We start from the raw sequence: 24319 nt of genomic DNA, 5'->3' as shown, positions 1-24319 counted from the left end.
TGTTTCTCAGTTATGGTTTTAGACAGCCAGTAGCTCAGCAAGATTCCAGTGGCTCAGAAAAGATGGTCCTGAGACTTGTCTTCCCTCCTGTTGGCACCTGTGACTGGCAGGGACTTGAGTGGGCAAGGGTGACCTAATCAGACTAACCTGAGATGTGATGTGCAACAGAGACTGGAGGAGAGTGTGTTTTGGTGGCAAGTCCAAGCAGCCCACCTGTAGTGAACTAGCAACCTCTGTGTACTGGCCCATGGGGCAACTTTGACTTTAGTAGATGGTCTGGGACCCAGGCAGCAATGCAGGGAGGTCTGCCCTGGGACTCTGGGCTTCACTGGACCTTAGGCTGGGAATCACAATTCCCGTAAGTGTGATAAATAACAACTCTAATATTTTAGTCCTCTGCTGAGTCATAATTTTGGGCAGTTCAGGGGTAACAAATAAAAAAGGACTTTTTTTCCCAGTACAGGAAATCTCCTTTCAGTATATTAGGATTATGCATAAATACTGTTTCTTCAGAAATATTCATAAGTGCTGCCCAAGCCATTATGGATGTTTGCAACCCAGTAGGAGATGTTTTTTACTTGAACTTTTAATGGACTTTAGGGGGAAATCAGTGAATAATGAAATACTGAAATACTCTAAACTATTTTTCTACTGGGAAATAAATGGCACTCTAGAGGCCTGAATAAATCATTTCAGCTAATAAAATTTCCTGATATTGCCTCTAGTGAATTTTCACCAGGAAGATTGAATTTGTACAGATTTATACAGTCAAACAAGGTCAGTCTATATATGGGAAAGCTGTTTATCCAGCATTTGGGCAACATAAATTTAGACTCTTCCTTATGTAACCACACCTGCTGTGCATGCCCTTTGCAGTTTTCCTGTGAGACCGAAGAATGAAAGGCTTATGTGAGGTTGCTAGTAATACTTATTACTGCTGGTAAGAGAGCATTACAGGATTTGTTCAGGGCCATTTGTATCTGAAGTCTATGTCTCCAGTCATTGAAGGCCTTTGGTTTTATTTCTCACCAAAATGATATCTCATTTTAGTTACTAAATCTAATTACATTTTAATATAATTTTGATTTTTCATTATTATATATACATATTTTAAATGTCTGAATTTCCTATTCATGTTATTTACCTACTTCATATGAATGGCTTGTCTTTTCCTTATTGATTTGTAAAAACTCTTTGTATATCAGGGATATTAATTTTTCTCTAAAATATATATATATTGCAAATATTTTCCCCAGGTTGTAGTTTATAATTTGTCTTTGTCTTTATGCTGTGAAGATGTTTTTAATTTTTATGCTCTGGTGTAAGAGATGAAGTTAAGATTAACTTTACTTCCTTCTTCATTAGTCTAATTCATAATTTTTCCATTGATTTATTAATACCTTTGATTGTATTTCTGTAGATACTTAGATCTAATGCTAGATTCTGTTCATTTGTCTACTTTAGCTTCTTGTCTTTGGCACTTTTGATTTTGGGGGCCAGATAGCTTTTTGTTGTCAAGGTAGGAGCAGGGAGTCTCCTGTTCAGCAGTATGCCTGGCCTCTACCCATTAGATGCCAGTGACACACAGTCCCTGGTGATAACAGAGTGTCTCTGGATATGGCCTAGTGTCTCTGAGGGGCAAAATGTCCTAGTTGAGAATGCTGGTCTATTTCCATTCCAATCCATCATTATTTTAATGTCTGTGGCTTTCTAGTATATTTTAATATCAGGCAGGGCAATTTCTTTTTCCAGAATTTTCATATTTATACTTCCATAATTTAGGATCATCTAGGGAAATAAGAAGAAAGAATCTGATGTGAGCTATACATCAATAAAATTGTTATATATATATATATATATATATATATATATATTTCATCAGAATTTTATTGGGTTTGATTTTAATTCACACATAGTTGGAGAAGAACAATATGGCACAGAGCCACTGTTTCCACATGATCTCCATGGAGTCGAGTGGTGGAATCCAGTGGTTTTCTTGGATCAAGACCTTGCACATAGGTTCAAATCCTGACTGTGCTGTGTTTGTTGTTGGCTGTTACATAAATTCTTATAAACTTTGTAATTTTTTTGAGTAAAGGCTTTTCTTTCATGATATTGTTTCCATAGAAAGAAATCTTGATTTTTGCACACAGATTTTAAAACTAACCACCTTACAGAATTTTCTTACTGTTTTCAATGTTTCTTCATAAATATAGCAAGAACATCTGGAAATAGGTAACATTGCCTCCTTCTTCCCAGATGACGTACCACTTACAACTGTATTGTTGCAGTACAGTATTTAAGAACAATTTAAATTACCATAAATAATGAGCATTCTTGGGCTGGGGATGTGGCTCAAGTGGTAGCGCTCGCCTGGCATGCGTGCGGCCCGGGTTCAATCCTCAGCACATACCAACAAAGATGTTGTGTCCGCCGAGAACTAAAAAATAAATATTAAAAAATTCTCTCTCTCTCCTCTCTCACTCTCTCTTTAAAAAAAAAATAATGAGCATTCTTGTTTCTCCTGGTGGGAATGAAAATGTGTCTAGCCTTTCACCATTGAGTGCTGGTTCCTGAGAAGTATTACTGTTATGCTGAAGAGGTAGCTTTCTAGTCCTGCTTCACAAAGTTTTGTTTGTCTGGCTTTTAATCAAGAATAAATATTGACATACAGCAGTTCCCAGGGATTGGGGGAGGGAAAAATGGCAGTTGCTCATCACTGGGCACGAAGGATCAGCCATGCATGTTCTAGAAGTCTGCAGCACCGCATTGTGCACGTGGATAACAACACTGTGTTGTATTCTTCCAAGTTTGTAAGAGGGAGGATCTCATGCTAAGTGTTCTTACCACAGAAAATAATTTTAAAATATTATGTAAAAGGGCAAAGAGACAAATGAAACAAAGCTGAGGTAAGCATGACCCATACAAATACAGAAATGATGCATCGTGGAACTGGCAAATGCAGATAGATGGGAATAGAGTGGACTTTTCAACAAATACTGTTTAGAAAACCAGTTATACATCTGAAGTTGGGCCCTCAACATAATGCCATATACTGAAAAAATTTCTAGGTAGATTAGGACTTAAGTACAAAAGAAAGACCTATAGAACAATTAGAAGACAGCATCAAATATCTTTAAAATTTCTGACTTGAGAAGGACTTAAATACACGCACACACAAACACACACACACACACACACACGTCACCGTAAATGACAAAAATAATATCTTTGGTTACATTAATATTAAGAACTTCTGTGCAAGAAAAGAAAACTTAAGAAGGATGAAAAATTTATCCCACAACTTGGGAGAATATCCTGCAACATGTATAACTGGAAAATTATAACTAGAATTTGTAAGGGATGCTTGCAAACTAACAAGAAAGAGAAAAAACAACCCAACAGAAAAATGGGGCACTTTACAGAAGAAGAGACCCAAATAGCTAAATAAAAGAAGCCCGATGTCTTTGGCAACCACGGAAGTTCTAATTGAAACAACCAGCTGTTTCACTGTCAACAGATTAGCAAAACAATTTAAAAGTCTGATAATGTTATTGTGAAGATGTAGAACAACTGAGGTTGTGTAGTGCTGAAAGGAATTTAAACTGCAAGAGTCTTTGGAAATAATTCGACATTATTAAGTAAAGACGAAGGTCAATTATGGAGACCCTATACCCTATGACAATACTCTGAACAGATCATCTGAAAAAAATACACAGTTGCATAGGGTCATGTACAAGAATGTTCATGGCAACAAATTTTGTAATACTGAAAACTAGAAACAAGGAGACTATTGTATGTATACAGGAACTGTAGTTCAGTGAACACCAAATGGAAGCTACACAAGACATGGATGAATTTCAGAAGCAACAGTGAGTGAAAAAAGCCAAATCGCAGGAGAAAGCACACAGTATGCTCCACTGATAGTCAAAAATGTACAAAACCCAACAGTGTTTTTTTAGGGATACAAATACATATTATATATCAAACATACAAAGTATAAAGAAAACAGGGTAGAGGGAACATGCTGAGATTCATGGCCACCTCTAGTTGGGAGGGAAGAGGATGGAAAGGAAGAGGGTCACACAGGGTATCTGTCCCTATCCTTCAACTGGGTGTCAATGTGTGGGTGCCTGTTGAGACCTGCATTTAGCACATGGATTCAGAGGCCCCCACATCCAGAAGGATAGCAGATACTCTGCCTGCTGGAGCTAACTCCTGATGCTGAGAGATGGACAACAAGTCTAACTCATAAGTGGTGTGCATTCTATAGTGATAAATGTTGACGATTGTTTCAATGGAGTACAAATGGAGGAGAAGTGTAGGCTGGGATCGGTGTTGAAATTGTAAGTGGAGTGACCAGGGGAGGGCTCACTGTGGAGATGGCATTTGGGGAAGCCCTGGAGGAAGCAAGGCTTTGCCCCGGGGGTGTGGGGCAGAACTTGTCAGACAGAGGAAGGGCACAGGCAAGGGCAGGTTCTGCTCTAGCAAAGGGGAGAGGAAAGGGGTAGAACCTGGGGAGTGGGGAGCAGGGGCCAGATCAGAGGTACTGGGTGGGGGAGCAGACAATGATGGTGTCTACTCTAAGGAAGTTATAATACTTCTGGGAGGTTTTGAGCAGAAGAGTGACAGTCACTGCTCTGTGATTCTCATACCATACTTTCACTTTACACTTATTTTGTATTTGCTGTGGACTCTGCATTTGTGTCCCTGCAAAATCCATATGTTGAAACCCCAACACCTAAGGTATTGGCACTAGGAGGGGGGGCCTTTGGTAGAACCCTCATCAATGGGATTAGTCTCTTGTAAAAGAGGCCGCCGATAGACCCCTGGTCTCTACAATGTGAGGACACCTGGAGAAGATGCCATGTATGGAACCAAAATCTGCTGGCACCTTGATCTTGAACTTCTCAGGCACCAGAACTGTGAGTAGTAAATATCTGTTTTTTCTAAGCCACACAGTTTATGATATTTTGTTATGCCAGCCTAAACAGACTAAAACAGGCATTCTTTTCTGGCAACCTAGTATTTTTAAAAAACTCTATTTAAAGACCAAAGTGAGTTTCCTCCTCAAACCCACCACCCTCTGCTTCATTCCCATGTGTTTATAGAAGAGGAGTGAGTGAACATACAACTTGAATGTTTTGATTAGTAAACAAGCTGGGAACACAGCTATAAATAGCAAAGACTGCAGTAATTAGGGCTTCAGCGTTGTCTCGACTACGTGGTGGCCAGGGGCTGTCAAACAGAATTAGCCTCTGGCTGTGACCAAAAGGTTGACTTGACACTTACTGGACCAAATACCTTGAAAAACAAGGACTCCGGTTCTTCGAGTTTTCTGTCCTCTGATGTTTTTGCCCAGTTTTGAGTTAATGAGAGCTCATTAAAATCCTAGTGTAAGGTTTTACAGGCAGCTGATGTGACAGGGCCTGGACAAGATAATTTACTGTATCCATAACTAATCTGATTTATGGTGGGACAAGTTCTTTTCTCCACGTTGTGGCATTACAGGCACATCACTCAGCAAACCTCTTGATCCATCATTACGCACAAAGGTCTCTGCCCCTTCGCTTGTCTCGCTTGCTTGCTTGTGTACCTGCTATCTTATCCAGGCTCTGAGTATCTCCTCTAGGGACACACAGGTGGGCCCTAATGGCACTGTGTGATAATGCACCACAGGGCCCTGTTCCTGTCCTCATGGGGCTGACAAATTAGTGGACCAATTACCATACAAGCAAGCCCTAGTTCCCTCAAGTTGATTTTTTCTGACTTTCCCCTAGTTGGAATTTTCTAAGGTGATTCTGAGCTTCCTCTCCTTCCCCTCGTTTTCTCTGGTGGCTTATAACTTCATCCTCCTTGATGCTTCATCCACATCTCCTCTGTTAGCTCACTTTTGCGCTATATTACTGCTAAGAGGTAAATAAAGTCAGTCAGACTTTATTCTAAGCCCAAATAACACCCACTTTTGTAGAATGACTGAATGGCCTTGTTGGATTAGCAGTAAAGACTTATGGTTAATTATCTGTTTCTTGCTCTCCTGTGGGTTAGACAAGCTGTTCATAGAAAAAGTATGTGGGCAGGTAATATTTCTTGTGTTTCTTTGCCAGGTTCCCCTAATAGGCTCCGTGGTAACAAAGCTTTCAACCGTAAGCATGTGCACACCCAGAACTGTGGAATAAAAGAGAATCACTCTGAAAAGTTACCTTATTTAAACATTTATTACCCAGATTCAAAGATAAGTTTTATGTGTGCATTTATGAACTTCCCTCTATTCTTATTGATATAAGCTTTTTCAGTGGTTAAAATTGGGGACATATTCTTGGAACCTTCCTTCTTTTCTTGCTTGTATTCAATGGTATTACAGGAAAAAGGAATCATTTGCTATTTAAAAAAAGGCATTTATATTCTGGCATGATATATGGAAACTCCTGGAACTGCCTCAGACTCAGGTTACAAATAGAAAAGCTCAGACATGTTGGGAAGAAAAATATTGGGTCACAACGGGAACCTTAAACTCTCCATGTAAAGCCTGTAACTTAATGAACTTGTGATGATTTGGATGTGATGTGTCCCCTGAAAGCTCACAGGTAAGACAAAGCAGGAATGAACAGGTGAGACGACTAGATTATGAGAGCTGAACCTAATCAGTGGGCTCATCATTTGGTGGATTAATAGTTTGAATGGATTAACGTGTGGTAGCTGTAGGCAGGCAGGGTGTGGCGGGAGGAAGTCAGTCTCTGGGGACATGGCCCCTTGGGGATTTGTGTTATCCCTGGCTCCTTGCACTCATGTTCTCGCTGCCTCCTGGCTCTTTTGAATTGAGCAGTTCTCCTCACCAAGCCCTTCCACCATAATGTTCTGCCTCAGGTCAAGCCCAGAGTCAGGCAGCAAGTACTGAATATCTGAAACCATGAGCCAAAATGAACTCTTTCTCCTCTAAGTTGCTCTGATCAGGTCTTTTGGTTACAGCAACAGAAAGCTGACTAAAACAGAACTAATCACATATACTTTCTATTTTTAATTGATGAATATTAATTGTTCATATTTATGGGGTACTGTGTATTCACAGATGTATAAAATGTATAATGATAAAAAAACCCAGTACTGATTGAAAAATGGTCACAGCCTCCTGCCTTGAGTGGGGAAGATAAGTTTAGAAGTATGACTGACCTGAGAAATGGCAGGAAGACCGCTTACTTCCTTAGGAAAAAAGGACCCCTGCCACTGATAAGGAAGACAATTGTTGAAGCATTTGTTTGGAGGTTCGTATGTGAGTTGCTGGGAGAAAAGGTGGAGAAGAAATACCTGCTACGAACTTTATTTTAGCTTATCATGAACCATTGGACAGACAGAGATTCTCAATTCATATTCCAGATAAACTGCTATCCTTGAAACCAATTTTGGAAGGCTTCCATGTATTTTCCATAGGCAGCAATTCTAGAAGAATCTGTATGAAATTTGTAATGATAAAAAAGGCAACTTTCACATAAGCCTCCTTATTATTATTGCTTGTATTTTTATCTAACCCAAAGAAAACTAATGTAATATTTGTTTTTAATTTATGACCTTGCAGTTCTACTCTTTATATGGAGTCACCAGAAATTATTGCCTGTTCTCACCAAAAGATGTGTTCAAAATTGCTCATAGTAGCTTTATTATAATAGCCCCAAGCCAGGAACAACCCAATTATCAGCAGCAGGATGGTTAAATAAATTAAATACTGCACAGCACTGAGAAGAAACTATTGATACAGGCAACAACATAAATAATTCTCATAGGCATCATATCGAATAAAACTGTCAGATACAAAAGAGTACATCAGATGATTCTACTAATAGGAAGTTCAAAAACAGAACTAATAATAAAAAATGATACAGGACAGAACAGTCCTGGAAGTTCTTACTGACCAGGAGTGGTCCTCGGGAAGCCATGTGGCTACTGAAATAGTCTATAACTTGATCTGAGTGATGTATATATGGGTGTGAGTATATAAATACACACACACACATATGTATATTTATATACATGAACAGTATGGCCCTACTTTGGGTATATATATATATATATATATATATATATATATATATATATATATATACACACATCTGCTGAACATTTGGAGAAGTCTGGGACATAATTGGAGGTCAGAGGTGTGTGGAAGCAGAAACACACATATATATATATACATATATATGTTGTGTGCACTTAATATTTACTTGCTTTACTGAACATAGCTTTGCATAGTGAAATATGTATATTTGGAGACCATTAAATTCAAGAAACTCAAATATCATGTAATCTAATTTTAATTGATACATATTGTCAAGTATTCTTGTTCTTCTGTTTAATAAATATAGTCCATTATTAATTGCTTTTTTCTATGAAATGGTAATTTAGATAATATGTGCCTCATTGGGTTATTTTTAAAATTCACTTTGTTATCAACTGTATTATTTAAAATAAATTGCACACATCAACCCTGTATGATCTGATGAGTTCTGACAGGGTATAAGCTTATGAATCCACCACCATAATCAAGGCATACCCCTGGAACTTTCCTCTTGCCCCTCTGCCTTGGTCCTAGACAACTACAGATTTTCTTTTTGTGTAAAAAGTTTAGTTTACATTTTAGAATTTTAGATAAGTGAACTCAGGCAGAATGTATTCCTGTATGCCAGACTTCTTTCATTCAGCATGATGATTCTGAGACTTATCTACACTTTCGCGTTCATCAGTGCACTGCTCTCTTAGAGCGGTATTATTCCAGGTGTAGATATGTCACATTTCATTAATCTGTTCATCTGCTGATGAACATTTGGAGAAGTCTGGGACATAATTGGAGGTCAGAGGTGAGTGGCAACAGAAGCACACTTCCACCTAACAGTAGAAAGTGTTACCTTATGCTCAACCCAAGTGTCAGGTAGTGTGGGGACTTTCCCAGGACTTGAGAATCTGAGGCATAATTATATATGATAGGCAGACAACTTAGATGGGTGGATAGATGGATGGATGGATAGATAGATAGACAGACCTAGTAAGAAAGAATATGGTTATATCGGTAAAAAATACATGGAACTGGGATTATGAGCCCTGACTGTGGCAACTGGTACTCTTGCCCTGGGCAAACTATTTCACCTTCTTCAGCCTCAGTTTGGCAAGGCGCTAAGCAGCCTGTCTCAAAATAAAAAATAAAAAAGGCTGGGGACATGGCTCAGTGGTTAAGCACCCCTGGGTTTAATCCCCAGGACCAAATAAATAAATAAATATCTTTAAAAAGCCATAATTGAAATATGCATTTTTGTTTGAAATTACTTTTTACTGTTATACAATAATTATAGAGATTCAAAAACTTTTGATAAAAAGATACTGATGTTTTCATCATTGGATAACTTTTGCTTGTTCAATATATTTAGTTGAGGGGCCCTCTAGTGGAAAAATCTGCATACAGCATGACAACAGCTGCTTCCGGATTTAAAAGCCTGTGATACTGCATTTCATTCATAAAAAAAATATAATGTCCATATTACAGTAAAGTATTCAAGATTAAATATCTCACTCAACTTAAACTTCTATTTTGAATTCAATATTAAAATTATAAGAGACTATTAATGTAGGACTATAGCATTTACATTTTTCTATCCCAATTATTGTTTATTGCTGTTAGATTAACCATGTGGATGAGAATGTCTAAAATACACTCAACTTTATTTTATTTCCCTTAAATATATTAAAATGGAAGACACTTGAATCCTGAATGATTTATCTCTTTCACAGATAGATGGTTCCTCTATTTTTCAGGTATCTGAAATACACATACCTGTGTGGACTGGAGAAATGAGTGGTGAGAAAATTGTGCTTGTCAGCTTTCCAATGCTATAGCAAAATACCTAGAATAATCAACTTATAAAGCAAAAGGTTTGTTTTGGCTCACAGTTTTGCAGATTCCAGTCCATGATCAGTTGGTCCTGTTGCTTTGGGTCTCTGGTGAGGCTGCACATCATGGCAGGTGTGTGTGGTGGGACAAAACCACTCACCTCGTACCAGGAAGCAAGAAGGAGGATGAATGGCCCAGGTCCCACGATCCCTTTCAGGAGCATGTCCCCAGTTACCAATAGGCCTCATATCTCAAGAGTTCTTCCAACTCTCAATAATGCCACTCTGGGGACCTTTAGGGGACATTCAAGTTCCAAAGTATAAGAGAACCGACGTGGAATTTCTTATGGACATTTGTCAGTAGCTCTCTCCAGGCCATCTGGGAGCCCACTGGCTCTCATCTTTGTGGCTTGATCTAACACAATGCTGTAGTTCTGATCATTGATAAAGACCTTCCTCTCCTCAGCATTGACTTTCTCTTAACAGAAAAGCACTGAAACGATGGCTATTTTTAAGCTTCATCCCAAAGCTACTTTAACCTCATTTTCCAGACCTTTCTGTTTAAAAAAATATGTATATCAATTTAATTAAGCAATTAATATGGTCTTTAATCTGAATTTCATGCATTATTAGTTTCAGTTTTAATAAATGGACATAATTCATCCAAAACATTAAATTGGTTGTGTTATAGGAAACCTAATGGAGTAAATGAAAAGCCAAACTTACCTATCAGAAAGAGAAATGCTTGAATTTCATGGAATTAAGTTATTACTTTCATTATTATTTTTTTAAAGAAATTCTTTTGAAAGAAAGTTCCTGTAATGACTCACAATTAAATTTAACTTCCTTTTCATAGTAGAGGGACAAGATAATGACTCATGGCAACTCCCTTCATAGTCAGATATACTCTTTATTTTCTTATATAGGTATGAGAAAAAAATTCTGGGCAGTAAATGTTTGGAGTGCTCTCATACATAATCTTGAGTGGACCCTCATTCATACAAATATTTGATTTCTGGCTCATCCTGGCACAAAGGGGCACTTGTATTCTGAGATTTGAATCATTGTGGACCCCTGGGCTCTTGTTCTCCTGGGGAGACAGGAAAGAGAGCAGATTGGGGCCATCAGGTAAATACCAATCTGTCCAACCTGCAGCCCAGATATGACAGGCAGTACATACAAGAGGGAACTTCCAGTAGTTATGCATTAGCCTAGAACAGTGGTTTCCAAATATCTTCAGTAATGGACCACATGATCAGAAATTCAGGGTGGAAAGCTTGGTGCTAAGAATGCTTGTTTTTTATTGATACCAGTATAGGTATTGGCAGAGCACATGGTTCACACATAAATACTACCCAAGACTCAGAAATACTTTGGAGACCTCATTTATATTTCCATTCACTCAGCCATTCCCAGTGTTCTAGTCCCATGATGTAATTTAAGTGAAATTAAACTTGTAGAGCTCAAAATGTATAATTACACCAGTAAAATATGGAAACCCCCAAATGCATAATTAATTACAGTCAGCTTCAATCTCAGTCACAAATTAATGCAGAGCTATTCTCCAGGTAGTGTCAAATACTGAAGAGTAGCAGAGAAGGAGGTCAGACCTTCTAATTCATATTTGTTGGATAATCAGTTAAACCTGTAGTAGGGTACAGAACCTATGGACCATCTGTAGGCTACAAGAAACTATCTGTCACCTATTACCTTGGCTAAAAGCATTGGCATTGTAGATTCAAATCACAAGGATGCTACTCTTATAATACCCAAGTGGATTAGGGCATTTTAAAAACCAGAAACCATCCCTTCATTACTTCTTCTCTGTGCTAATGTGAGTCTCTCCTTTCTACTGTGGCTTCCTTGAAAATTGCCAGTTCTTTAGGAAATTAGATTGTTCTCAGGTATTCTATAAGTAATTTGGCATTTGGAATTTCCAATAGGTTTATTCACTAGAGAGAAGTTTCTCATCACAGTTGAGCTGCTTTTATGGAATCAGCCATTTCTCTCAACCTTGGCAGCATTTTGGTAATTCCCTGAGAAGCAGCTGGTCTTCAGAACCAGACATCCTTCTCTATTTGCAACAACTGCTTATTACATGCCAGAGACCATGCTTTGCCTTTATATGAATTATATCATACATTCTCCACATAATGCGATGAAGTTATCATTATTGTTCCCATTTACAGAGAAAAAAAAGGAGTAGTAAAATTGGGGCAATTCGTATGGAATTTCCTCTGTAACATAAGTGGAAATCTAGGAGGTTTTACTTCAGAAAATGATAGGGGAGTCTTGTCCCATACATAGATCCAATCATACAGCTGGAGTGGTAGGGATATTCATACTACAAAGGCAATGCCCCTCTATATTTACATCTGTGCTATCAACAAGAAGCATGTTTCAGGAAGGGAGATCCAGCTACAAATCCTGTGTGAGGACAGCAAAGACCAAATGACTCTAGCCACTAGAAGTAGAAGCCTACAGACTTGGGTCTGCTACTTCTTCTATGGGTTTGGTGCCGCAGTATGGCTGCAGCAAAATAACCGGGGGGGGGGGGGGGGTGACAAACAACTTGTGTAGATTGATACAGCAGGAGTAGGAGCCATTTATTGAAGGACAACAGAGGTATTTATACATTCTACACAGCTTATCTTAATTAACATAAACTAGATACAGCAGTCAACCAGTAAGGAATCACCACACTTAATGGCTCGCTGGCGTTACTTCACAAACCACTCCCTCTGGCAATATGCCAGGCGCCATCCTGACTTGTTTACAGACTCTAACAGTTTGGAGCCCCCAGGAAGGATTCACTATGCAAAGAATTGGTTGAAGCAACACTATTCACAGAAGAAGAGACCAGCATGATTAGCACTGTGCTGTGTGCCCAAGTCTCCCATGGCTGGAAAGTCTGCCCCCATATCCCACTCAGGGTGATGGTTCTGCTGGCAAAGACTCCTATTCCCTTGGTGGAAGAGAGAAGGATGATACACTGGTGGAGCAGTCAAAGACCAATTGTTAACAAACATTTAAGTAATTCATGGAGGTTCTCTGCATACTCAGAATGGGGAAAGTTTTCTTCTAGTAAGAAGTATCTGGGGCCAAGTGACAGCTCAGCACCCAGCTACATGATAGAGGAATGTTCCACACTCAGTGTACTGACGGGCAAACTCAGAGAAGGTGGGTACTCTCACATTGACAGGTTCCTCAGTGGTGTAAATATTGTTTTAGGATTGGATCTTTCCATGTTAGAGAAGCCTATAGGAGCTATATTTGTAGTCAATGCAAGTTATGCAGATGCTATTCCCATAATCCCCAGATGGATGGGCTCCTCCACCCAAGTTTTCAAGGGCTATTGTTCATTATTCTTTGGATAACAATTTTAACAACTTCACCTTCTCCCTCTTAAAGTGTATCAGGTTTGGAATGAGTAAAATTGATGGCATCCAAATCATCTCTCAAACTTCAATGTGCAAAGTCCCCTGGAGATTCTGTCAAAATGCAGGTGCTGAATTCAGCGACAGATCCAAGTGGTTTTGACATTCCTAACTAGTTAGCTCCCAAGTGATGCTGAGACTGCTGGTCCACGGACCACACTTTGAGTAGCAGTAATCTAGGTTTTTTTTCCAAGTAGAAAAAGAGAAACATCATATATAAAAAGAATTATTTTACTCTGTAGACAGAGTCTGAGTCTGAAACTGTAAAATCATTATGTGTATAGAAAGATTTCTCCAGGAAAACATTGTTTTGCCAAACTCACTAAATATTTGATATTATCTAGTTCTTATTTGCTTTAATGTAAAAGGAACTGAAACATTCCTTCAAAGACTGCCAGTGGTCTGTGAGGATTCTCCTCAGGCAAGGGAAAATAAGAAAACTGTTAGAGAAAGTATGCTTATTATAAATATTTCATTGAACTAATCTAGGTTATCCATTAATGAATTAGACTCATCTAAATGAATCATTCTTTTTTTTTTCTAAATTTGTTTCTCACTTTTCTCTGTAATCTATTTGAAATAGTTCCTGGGAATTTACAGAATGGGCCATAAGACCAAATTATCCTTCATGGTTGTAATGTTTTTCATTACAATTCTTACTCAATGGACAATAATCTACTTCATTGTTATATACTGAACAGAATACTCACTAAACAAAAACAACTGTTATTAATGTGTAATCAAGTCTGACTTCATAAGAGAACTTATGGTGTGTCAAGTCTTAAGAAATGGTTTTTCTGGTAGTAACCTACAACAGATAGCTCTGCAGGGTCTCCAGGCTTTTCCTGTAATGTTTAATCAGGTAAAATATTTGGCATGTCCTAGCAATGACCAGGGAGCAATATCACCCATAAAGTCTTAGAGGGGAAAAGTAGGAAATATCATATTATTTCCAGTAATTTTTATGACTCATGCAATTTTCTGCACATTATGCATTTAAGAAGTACTTTACCTAACTACTTATCCAAGAAAAGATATTTTAAAGAAAATCGAATTTAACTTTAAACTAAATTTAATTTAACCTCAATTATCTAAATGACTGCCTCATCTGAAATATTTACTTTTCATCCACTTAGTGGATATTCTCTAGAGAAAGTTGTCATCACTGTGTAAGAGGGAAAATGTCATTGGCTTCATTATTTCACAGTGTGTTAATTGTGATTTTTGTTATGCAGTTATGTTAATTATCAGTTATTCCTTATAATCATGATTTTTAAATATGTATTTAACTGAGACTTGGTGATGTACGTCATTTTACAATTAGAATATCACATTATGTATTAAGTGTGTGTTAATCAGAGGTAAGATCCATTAACTTAGAAGAGGGGAAGACATTGAGTTTAACTACAGGAAGTAATTAGGTTATGTGAATAAATTATGCAAGGCCTTTAGAAACACAAATACAATAGAAAAAGTTAACCAGAGTAACAATAATAGTAATATTTATTAAAGGCTTATTATGTGTCTGACCTTGCACTACATGCTTTTCCTATCTCATTTGTTCTTTACAAGAACCCAGTAAAGTCAGTTCTATAATATTCTCATTTAACACAAGAAACTGAGATATAAAAATCATAAGCAACAAGTCTAACATCACATTAGATATGATGGAGTTGGGATTCACACCCAAGAAATTGGTTTCTAAGCCTACATACTTCACCCAGAACTGTAGAAAGTTTTGCATTCTTTAGAGGAGGGGTCTGCAAATAATAATCCACAGGTCTGCCACCTTAAGTCTGCAAGCTAAGAATGGTGCTTGCATTTTTTTAATTGAAAGAAAAACTACATTTTTGTGACACATAAAAATTATCTGAAATTAAAATTTCAGTGCCCCATAAATCAAGTTTTATCAGCATACAGCCACACTCATTTGTCTTACACTGCCTGTGGCTACATTCGTGTTACATTAGCCAGGCTGAGTAGTAACAACCAAGACCATACGACCCACAAAGCCTAAGAGATTTACTACCTGGCCCATTATAGGAACAATTTACCAACTCCTGCTATAGATCTCAGGAGTTAAGGGAATGAAAAACAATATGAATTTAAGAAAGTACAACAGAGAGTCCAATCAAAATGGCCTCAGTGTGAGTCGTGCAAGGTTATTCAGCAATGTGGCCTCTCCTATAATAAGAAAAACCACATGCAATCAGAGAAATGGGTGTCTAGCCATAAGAAAAGCCACAGGTAGTTAAGTAAATAGCAATCAAAGAAATGGTGCCTTGCTAGCTCTTCCTAGAGGAAAGTGCTGGATGGAGTCTGGGAGGGGGTTTGAGCAACAGGAAAGGATAAGAGCAGAATGGTGCCTAAGCTTCTGGACAGAGGACATACCTGCTATTTCCCCCACTGATCTGGTAAAATTCAGAGCTACTACATCAGGAAAGAGGATCTCATCTCTTCTACATGCTGTCATCACTGCCTGCAAGGGATTGTGGACTGGAGAGCAGCATGCGTCTTCCAGGTTAGGGCTGGCTGGGACTGAGGATCTGCAGATGAGCTTGGGTGGCACCATGGGAGGAAGGCAGGGAAGCCCCTCTGAGCCTCAGATGAGGAACAATCGCATGGGCCCTTGTTACAGAGTGGCCATATTTGCTGAAAGCTATTTGTTATATGTCCTTCCTGGAAAATGGCCTTTCAAGGGATTGTTTTTTAAACTATTATTAAGATCATTTACCTTCCAAATAGAGATTACTGGAAGCGACTCCAGTTCCTGAAAGGTGAAATCACAAAGATGTATTCATTTTCATGAGACTGAGAACTTCCCCACATGGGTGTGGCTGCCCAGGTAGGTGGCTGTGCTGACACTTTGGCTGGGAAGGCCTTAAAGTGGGTCAGGTTGGTGCCAAACCACAAGAGACACTGGTCATTTTGCTCACAAGTTCTAGTGCACTTCCTTTAATGATGAAGTTCTATGTAAAGATAAAAGATATCTTCTTTGGTATCATGATTTTATCTATAGATATCCTTCAAAGTGGTGTAATCCATTTAGGAATTTGAATTTGCCCTAAACTACTAGATGATAAGAAAATGAATGCTTTGTGTTAAAAGTGAGTTTGGTAAGGTTCTAGGCCTTGCTTTTTGGAACAGATTTTGAAATACCTGAGAATGTTCAGATGTCTGTGCAGGCAGGGGTGAGTGTCCCTCAGGAAAAATGCAACTCAGCATTACTTTGTGAAGTCCCTGGTGGCAGCTCCACAGTTCCCTGGGTATCGTGCCTGATGGACTAAGATTTCAATCAACTCCCCAATCCAGAACTTTGGCATCTGTATGCATGCATCAGAATCACCAGGCAAGCTTCCTGGACACACAGTTCCTATGAGTCAACCTGATGAGTCTAATACTCTAGATCTAGGGTACATCCTAGAATCCAAAATTGTGTAGGGTTTCCAGGATGAGAAACCACTGATTTGTGTGTCTCTTATTTTCACAAATACCTTAAGGTAGGATTGGGAAATGCAGAACAGACTTGCTGCCTTTCCTTCATCCCAGCCCATATCTCACATTACTCATTTATCTCAATTCTCTCCCCTGCAACCAAAGACATAATCCTATTGTCTTCCTCATCCCAGAGATCCAGGAAGTTGCTACCAAATGAGAGTAATGGACTTATCAGTTAAAACCTTTTTACTGGGCTCAGGCTATAGCTCAGTGATAGAGTATTTGCCTAATAAGTACAAAACTCTAGGTTCAATCTCCGGTACTGCAAAAATAAATAAAAATAGCCTTGCTTAAAAAACCTATTTGCTTTCTTTGAGTTTAATAACTGTTGTTACTATCATATCTAATGGAGTTTATGTTGATCGGGTAACATTAAAAGTGGTATGCATTTCTCCTGCTATTTGCATGGAAGTTTTATGACAGATGCTCATCATGTTCACTAATACATGAATCTAAATGTTCTTGGAGTGATGGTGGGGAATTGATAAATCCATTGATTCAATAAGTACTTAGAGAGGGGTAAGATGGGACAAACCTTAGTCTAGATATTAGAAAACTAAAGTTGGAAATATGACAATCATGGAGTTTTTTTTCTCTAATTTGATGTTTCTCAAAGTGTGGTCTATCAGGTGATGAGTCAGTTAACACTGCATAACAGATCATCCCAAAATTTAGTGACTTAAAACAATAAGCACTTTTGATTGTCCTATGGGTCAGATGGACTATTCTGCTAATCTGGGCCAAGTTGCTGACCTTGCTTGATCGCATTCATGTGGCTCTGGGAAGCTGGCAGTTTGGCCAGAGGGCTGGCTGCCTTAGGGTGACCTTGTCTGGTTTGGCTCTCCTAAAACAATCTTTATCAGCAGGCTGGCCTGACCTGTTGACCTTGGGCTCCCAGGGTCCAAATAAACAAACATATTCCAGAAAGACCTACCAACTCCTGGGTTCAGAACCAGCAACATATAATTTTCACTACAATATCTATTACACACAGCAAATCACAGGGTAAGGCCAAATTCAAGGGTGGACTTTACCACTTGATAGGAGTTGTATTGCCAAAGGCATATGTAGAAAGTGGTTTGTCTGTTCTAGTACAAAATGTGAGCAAAATTTTGCTCACCTACATTTGACACATTTGAGATGCAAAATTTATGAGATTTCCACAGACCCCCTTCCATTCTTAACAATGATGGACATAAGTGCTACAGATGGTACCCAATGTTTTGTCTCTACTCCACTTCCTGTCTAAGGAATAGTTCTGTGGGCTAAAGTACTTTGACATCATTTGTGTGTAGTGGTTCATTTATGTGTATTAAATTTGCATTTTATATTGATCATATTCTATTAGATTACATTCTCATTTGGGGGAGATAAATAAATAAAAGAAAGGATCAATGGCTTAACATTTGTCATTGTTGTGAAAAAGCAGCAATGAAAATAATTGTGGTAACACAAATACTATAACACAGAATAAATTCAAGAGCCCAAATGGTGCACAGGACTCCAGTGAGAATCCTGCATATGAATCTTTATGTCTTGGAACAAGTGGAAAATATGATGAGCATCTAAACTTAGATACACTAGATTCATATTTCTATGTCATGTACAGTGTCCTACACACTGCCCTCAGTCTGCATTAGTTTGCATGTTTGTCCAAGATGGAGTTGATGATGTTGATGTTTTCAAAATATTTCTAAATAATACATCAGTCTATTCGGATAAATAAAGTGTTTTTTTTCCAGTAGAAGTGACAAATAAATACTTTACGAGATGAAATCAATTAATTTCATGACTAGAGGTGGAAATCAACCCACAAGTACATATTGGCATAATTCAAAGTTATATATCTTTTAGTGAAAACTATTACAAATCATATCTTTATAGAGGAGCCTATATTGTTAGTCACAATGATGATATATGTATTTTTTTGGAAGGAAAACAAAGAATGAACTATCAGACAAATTCCCTTATCAGATGACATTGTTGAATGTGATATAGTATCATTGGCATACTGTGTTAAATTATTATCTGGAGTGTGCCAGGGAGATGCTTCACATTACAAGGATTCCCCCATTCATGTTCAAGCAACAATTGTTTCCTAGCACACATGGCACAAGGAAGAACAATTTTTGTCTAATTGCTAATTAAATTTTCAATTAATGATTAGTGAGCCAAATTACAGACCAAAAATTATGCACTGAGATCAGTAGGGACAGAAAACAGAAGGGTGTGGTTCTCAAACTATAAAAGGTGGCAAAGAATTCTAGAGCTCAGAGAGCAACTGGTAGTCAACTTCGTGTCTGGAGTGTTGAAGGACAAAGTGAAACTTATAACTACAAGGGAAATCTTTCTCAATCTGCTTCTACCTAGAAAAGCATGGTTTTCACCACGATCTTCCTTCTTATGCTTGGTTCTCATGCTTACCCAAAAGGCTTTTGATGGCATCACATCCTGTGACTTCTTCTTCTCCATCTCCCTTGACTTCACTTTCTCTTGGTCCTCCTCCATCCTCACTGCCTGCTCCTCCTGCCTTTTCTCATTGGGCTGAGCTTTTAACATTGTAGTGCTTCAAGTCTTAGTATTCTAAGTGGCCTCATCTAGACTAATGGCTTCAGGAAAATTGATGAATACCAAATTTATATTTCTAATCTGGATTTTACCCCTGAATTCATGCATAACTGCTACTTACACTCTACTAAGACATTCATTCTCAGCATGCCCCAAACTGACCTCTGAACCTTTAACCCTAAACTTATTCCGTTGTAATGCAAACTTCCCCATTCTAGTTAATGCAACTCCAGATCTCCATTTGCTCAAGCTAAAATTTGGGTGTCATCTTGAATGGAGTCTTCTCCATTCCCATACTCCCATTCAAATCCTATTAGTCTTATCTTCAAAATGTATCTAGAATCTAGATAAGCCTCAGCATTTTGGGCTGCTAACATGAGAAAATTCTGAGTCTTAATCAGCCCGAGGACATTTGACAGTAACTAGGAGGTATGCACACTTTGGGAGCATGCAGAAAACAGCTACCTGACTAATTGGAAGAATGCATGAGTGAATCAGTGAATTACTAAGATCAAAATATAAAGAGTAAGATAATTGTTAGAATTGTCCAGTTGTCAAGCACCCCCAAAAAGATTCAAATCAACAAATAGTTATTGAACTTTTATTATGAACTAGGCATATATTTTTTCAACATTATTGAAATATAATTTACATACAAAAACGGCACAAGATCTTTTCCAGGCAACATAGAGCAGAGTGGCCAATAGCCTGCAAAGCAACATGTCCAAGTTTTATTGTGACTACTATAACATGCTCCTCATTCTTGACTCTCCACCAGTGAGAAAGATATAGTATAGTGGTAGGAAACACAAAAAGAATATCAAAGACTACTATCAGAAATGGATAGAAGAGCAAGTTCAAAGTCCAATTTACAAAACAAAGGTTGCATTTATTTTTAAATTTTTTACTTTATTTGTTCTTTTTTAGATATACATGACAGTAGAAGGTATTTTGACATATTATACATACATGGAGTGTAATTTACTCCAATTAGGATCCCCTTCTTGTGGTTGTATATGATGTGGAGTTTCACTAGTAGTATATTCATATATGAACATAGTAAAGTTATATCCAATTCATTCTACTGTCTTTCCCATTCCCATCCCTTCTTTCCTCCCTTCATTCCCCCTTGAAGCCAATGAACTTCTATTCTTTCCTCCTTCCCCTAATTGTGTGTTAGCAACCACATATCAGAAAGAACATTCAGTCTTTGGTTTTTTGGAACTGACTTATTTTACTTAGCATGATAGTCTCCAGCTTCATTCATTTACTGGCAAAAGTCATAGTCATTCCTTTTTCTGGCTGATTAATATTCCATGATGTATATATATATATATCACATTTTCTTTATCCATTCATCTGTTGAAGGGCACCTAGGTTGGTTCTATAGCTCAGCTACTGTGAATTGAGCTGCAATAAACATTGATGTGGCTGCATCACTCAAGTATGCTGATTTTAAGTCCTTTAGGCATATACTGAGGAGTGGAATAACTGGGTCAAATGACCATTCCATTCCAAATTTTCTGAAGAATCTCCATACTGCTTTTCAGAGTGGTTATACCAATTTGCAGTCCCATCACCAATGTATGAGTGTACCAAAGGTTGCATTTCAACAAGGAAGCATACTTCCTGTTTCATCCTCTGCTCCTCCATGCAGGGGTGATGAACCTACTTTCCTCCAGCCTCCCAGGTCCTCCTCACCTTGTTATAATGCCAAACACTACATATGGGAAGTCCTCCCTTGAGGCCAGTGGTGGAACCTCTCCTCCAGGAATGATGCCAATGGGACCTGCTCCCAGACTGAGGCCTCCTGCTAATGATGCCTGAGCCTCTAGTGATGAGATCTCCCCCCGCCCCCAGTTTCATGATGATGTCCACTCAGCCAGAGATGATTCACCTCAGGTAAAAAGGACAGAGGGAGGCCTCTTTTTAAATTATTTTTAGTTATACATGGACACAATATCTTTATTTTATTTATTTTTGTGTGGTGTCAAGGATCGAACCCAGTGACTCACATGTGCCAGGCAAGCGCTCTGCCACAGAGCCATAACCCCAACCCAGAGAGAGAGGCCTCTTTATTTCCATTTTATACTAATGGTTCTACTTTACCAGGAGATCATGGTGCTGTGACCCCGGGTGTTTTCTGACAGCATGACAAGGAAGACTTGCATCCCATTCAAAGAGAAAATTGTTTTGGAAAGGAGAAGCGGGAAGGAGCATGTACAGTTTTCATTTGTATTGTAAAATGTGAAAATGAAGTTGTCAACTCTTTTAGATAATCAAAAAAAAAGTACTCAATTTAAGAACACAGTTTTACAAATGTATATGTCCATATAAACAAACAGGTTACAAAATATTAGCTTTGCCTGTAAGCATAAGGTTAGCTTTTGCCTGTAAGAATTCATGTAAGCATAATCATTTAGCAATGTTGTTCATTTTTCCTTGGGTTTCTTTTATTTGGTTTAAGATCTTTGTGATTTATCCATGTTTCTGCACACAGCATTTCATTCTTTATTAACTGAGTAATATTCCATTGTATGAATACAGCGTGATTTTTCTTATCCATTCAGTTGATGGACATTCACATTGTTTCCCTTGTGGGGCTGTGAATAAAGCTGCCATGAACACTTGTGTAAGTCTTTTTTGTGGATATATGCTTATATCTCTTGGACAAATACTGAGATATGAAATTGCTGGTTCATGCATACGTGATGTTTATTAGAAACTCACAAACTCAAGTGTTTGTAAATTTCATACTTTCACCAGCAGTATATGAAAATTCTAATTGTTCCACATCTTTGGTATGCTCACATTTTTGTAATTTTTCTGAATTATGATTGTATTTCATCGTAATTTTATTCTGCATTTCTCTGATACCTACAGATGTTGAGTGTCATTTTGCATGCTTATTAGACATTCATATATCTTACTTGTGAAATGATTAACAAAATTCCTTGGGTATTTTATTTACATGTTTTTTGTTATTATCAAGTTATAATAAGACTTCTCATATTCTGGAATCAAGTCCATTGTTAAAACATATTACAGATATATTTTCCCAGTCTGCTTTGCCTTTTCATTTTCTTAAAAATACATTTGAAAAGTAGAGTTTTTAATTTTCATGAAGTCCAGTTTATCTATTTTTTATGGAATGCTTTTTATGAAATCTTTGTCTACTTTAAGATTGAAGAGTTTCTCCTACTTTTCTATTTGAATGTTTAATTTTAGCTTACCTTTTGGCCTATGACTTTCAATACTTTAAGCCATTTCATTGTCTTCTGACTCGCTTGTTTCCATTGAGAAGTCTTCAGTCATTCTTACTTTTATTTTCCCTAAATGTGATATATTTTTCACCCTCTTATTTCTGCCATTAAGATTTATTTTTCTTTATCATTGGGTTTCAGCAATTTTACTATGTTGTAGGTCTTTGTGTGGTTTTCATTGAATTTATCCTGCTTGGGATTATAGTGCTTCATGCACATGCAGATTCATTCTTAAAAATCAATATTGGACATTTTCAGCCATTATTCCTTTAAATATTGTATTTAATACTTGCCCCAGAGCTCATAGCTGATTATTATTATTTATAGGTCACCAAGACTCCATTCAATTTTTCAATTTTTTTTCTTTCAGTACTTCTGTATGGATAGTTTCTTCATGTTTCTACCTTCTCTTCATTTTAATTTAATTTCATTAAATCCATTCTTAATAGATTTATTGATTTCCTCCTTATGTCTACTGAATGCTCTGCTCATTTAGTAAAAGTTATTCTGTTGGACTTAATGTCTCCCAATCATGTGTGAGCTCTAGAAATCATCCAGACTATAAATTCCCTCAGTAATTTTTATTTCCCTGATATGTGTTATTTTACCATCCTCATGGACTATTACTCTTTGAATGCACAGAGTATCTGCCCAAAAATTTAAGTGGATCCCATACCAGTTCCCTATCTCCTCAGCTCAGTGAGTCTACCTTGCTCTGGTTGGATTCCCCAACTCTACTAGACTCTAGGGAATTCCTCTAGGCATGTAGCTAATTTGATTGAATATCTCACTCAATTAGTTTCATTTATTAGTTTGTTTCTAAAAACCACTGCTTCATATATTTTGTCCATTCTTTTAATTATTTATGGTAAAGAGGAAAGTCTGATATCAGTTGTTCCATCAAGGCTAGAAATGGAAATCCTTAGCTTATTGTTTTTGAAATAGATTCTGCTACTTGCCTTACAAGGTTGATTGTGAAATGCACATGATATAACACCTCTGGCTTAGGCTGCTGCTCTATGAGAATTCTGAAATCATTTCTAACTGTTGGTTTCAAGATATCTTAGGTAAGCATTTTAGTTAGTGTTCTCCAAAGAAACAGAATCAAGGGGCAGGGGTGTAGTTCAGTGGTACAGTGCTCGCCCAGCATGAATGGGGACCTGGGTATGATTCCCAGAGAAGCAAAATCTGAAGAGGCAGTGAAGCTGCTATCTGCTCAGTCCAAGAAGCCAGAAACCTTGAAAGGAGAGAGAAGCCAATGTTGTAGATCCAGGTGAAGCCGAAGTTCTGAAAAATCCCTGGAGAGTCACTGGTATAAGTCCACATTCAAAGGCTAAAAAACTGGAATCTATGTCCATGTATGACAGCAACAGAAAAGCATACCCCCTCAAAAAAGGTCAAGCAAGCACGAGCTAGCATTCCCTTTTGCTTTTTCCTTCCATCCACGGGATTATTGATGGTGCTGCCCACATTAGGGGATGTGCTTCCCAACTCAGTTTGCTGAGTCAAAAGCCTATTTTCTCTGGAAATATACTTAAAGAGACTCAGAAGTGTACTTCGCCAATTTTCTAGGCATTCCCAAACCAAGTCAAGTTGGCAACCAAAATTATTCATTAGTAGGAATAAAAAAAAAGAATTGGGGGAACATATTGGTTAAGACATTTTCTTTCTTCTATCCTT

At 37.8% G+C, this 24319-nt stretch overlaps 1 protein-coding gene across 1 annotated transcript in view; it reads left to right on the top strand.

Annotated features, from left to right (window-relative positions):
• Nucleotides 1-24319, top strand: part of LOC101971467 (pancreatic triacylglycerol lipase) — a 49930-nt gene that overhangs the window by 872 nt on the left and 24739 nt on the right. The gene's annotated exons all lie outside the window — the stretch shown is intronic.

This window comes from Ictidomys tridecemlineatus, chromosome 1 (genome assembly GCF_052094955.1).
Source record: "Ictidomys tridecemlineatus isolate mIctTri1 chromosome 1, mIctTri1.hap1, whole genome shotgun sequence".
In the NCBI taxonomy this organism is placed as follows: Eukaryota; Metazoa; Chordata; class Mammalia; order Rodentia; family Sciuridae; genus Ictidomys; species Ictidomys tridecemlineatus.
Note: the sequence above shows the minus strand (reverse complement) of the source record. Positions and strands in the feature narration are given on the sequence as shown.